Source organism: Pan paniscus, chromosome 14 (assembly GCF_029289425.2).
Source record: "Pan paniscus chromosome 14, NHGRI_mPanPan1-v2.0_pri, whole genome shotgun sequence".
NCBI lineage: Eukaryota > Metazoa > Chordata > Mammalia > Primates > Hominidae > Pan > Pan paniscus.
The window spans coordinates 90,292,310-90,295,019 of NC_073263.2; positions in this window are offsets into that span (position 1 = coordinate 90,292,310).

Consider the following 2,710-nt stretch of genomic DNA (forward strand, 5'->3'; position numbering starts at 1 on the left):
ATTATACTCATTCTTCATTCTACTGAGGCTTGAGGTATCACTCATTCAGTGTGTTATTGAACTAAGTTGTTCAAATTTGTGTCTTCTTATTTTTGCATACATTTTTATGACATAATATTTTCTTTGTTTAAATTTTGTTTAGATTTGGTGCCAATGTTATGTTTGACTTTTTCCATCATTTAACATTTGTTTTGAGAAAGGCTTGTTTGATAATCTAGCTTTACTTTGTAAATATATTTTCTTAGAAAATACATTTTGTGCAGAATATAACCTTTTTGGTAACACATGTCATAATATTCTCACATATTTTTAAAACATATTTTTTGCATCTGTGATTATATTCATCTTCTCATTCCTTATGGAATTCTCCACCTCCTCCTCAATCTCTTCTTTTCCTCTTCCTCCTCTTCTGATTCTCCTCTTCTTCTAACTTTTCCTTCTCCTGTTCCTCCCCTGCTCCTCTCTTCCACTTTTTCCTTCACTCTCCTTTCCCCCTTCACTCTCCTTTCCCCCTTCTCTTCCTTCTACTTCAACTCCTCCTCCTTGTTCTCTCCTTTTTCCTCATCTCTTTTTCTTGTTTTCTACCACTTAATCTTCTAACTTATCCTCTTTCTCCTTCTCTGATTGCTTCTCTTCCTCCTCCTTAAATAAATAACTTCCCTTCATGTTTTAGGAAAATTTGCTGTCCTTGCTGTGTCACCTCCTTCCACTCAGAGCCAATACCTAGTACTTTTTCTCAGATATTTTATCAAAACTTCTACTTTGCAGGTCAGTATTCTTGTTTTTCATTTGGACGGCAAGTGTTGGAGTTTATTGTTTTTAAAAAAATAGGCTTATGGTAGGTATTTTCCACTTAGGGATTTACCCATGACTCCTTTAGTTCCCAGCATCTACTGTTGTTTTATTGAAGGGAATATCATGTTGGAAAGCACTGTGTTTTGTTTTGTTTTTTTTTTTAATATTGTATTTGGCTTTAGAGTAGCCCATTCATTTGTTATTGGAGTTTGATGGTAGTCTCTCTTCTTCCACCTTTTTATTTAGTTTTCTGGAGATTTCTTACCGTGCTGTCTGATAGTAGACTTCAGCCTAAATTTCAAGAGTTGAAGTACATTTTTACTATGCATCATTGTATCTATTTCCTATATTATTATAATTTGTTTTGTTTGTGTCTTCCATATTGAACCAGAATTTATAAGTACTTTTGCAAAATGCTGAAAATGTTAAAGTTATTCATGGATATTAAACATGTTATATTTAGTTAATACCTAATCAATACATATTCTCGCTCTGTCACTATTTTACTCTAATTTTAAATTTACATAATATAATTGACTCTTTCTCCAAAAACAATTTTTACTGTATTTAATAAGGTGTTTTACAAAATTCAAATATATAAAAGGATAAATGATGTGAGTCAATTTTCAGTAAATTCTAAAGATATAGATGTATCATGTTAGATAATTTGGAATTAAAATAACATCTAATTGATTTATTTATCTATTTCACTTTGATTTGACAACAAATAACACATTTTAATAACTACTAAAATTAATAAATGATCTAACTATATTTGACTAATAAAAAGAGGTTGAAGGAATATTTAAGCACATTTGGCAGCCCATTAAGTACTATTAAAATTAATCAAATAAGCTAGAGTGTTGGAATTTTATATATTCTCAAACAATAGAATTTTTACATTTAATTCTCTAAAAATTTAGGGAAGCTCTATATGTAAGTAAATAATTACTAGCAAAGATTAAATTCTTGCCCTGTGATTTGGGATATATTCAATGACATAAGATCAATAAGTACCATAGAATATTTAAGCCAAAGGAAATAGAACATTTAAGTGTAAAATAATAAAATTTCACAGTCCATGTCCACGTGTACACATTATTTAACTCCCATTTAAAAGTGAGAACAAGCAATATTTGTTTTTCTGTGTCTCAGTTGTTTCCCTTAACAGTTCCATCCATGCTGCTGCAAAGACATGATTTCATTCTTTTTTTAATGCCTGAATAGTATTCCATTGTATGTATGTTATATTAGCCTGTTCTCATGCCGTGAATAAAGACATGCTCGCCACTGGGTAGTTTCTATAGGAAAAAGATTTAACTGACTCACAGTTCCACGTGGCTGGAGAGGCCTCACAATCATGACGGAAGGCAAAAGAGTAGTAAGTCACATCTTACATGGCAGCAGGCAAGAGAGCATGTGCAGGGGAACTCCCCTTATAAAACAATCAGCTCTCATGAGATTTATTCACCATCATGAAAACAGCATGGGAAAGACCCACCCGAATGATTCAATGACCTCCCACCAGGTCCTTTCAATGACACGTGAGACTGAGGGTTTTCTCAGGTACTCAATGGCCAATTCAGAGTGTCTCTGAGAAAATCTTCTTCATCCAATAATTTTTTCCAAAGGATAATCTGCATTTGCCTTGCATAAATATATTCCTTTAATGTGATTCTATTAACTTTAATGCTTTTTCAGTTTACATTTTTCCTAATAAATATAAAGGTTCAATTGTGAATATGATATATCAGTCTGTTTTATGTTTTTTCCATATAAAATGCAGTAACATTTGGTAAATAACCTGTCATTTCCAATAGCTTTTCCCTAAATCCTTTATCACTTATCAATTTATCAGAGAAATATGGGTTCATTTTAAGCATTCTGAATCTATTTCTAAATCAGTTCCATGCTA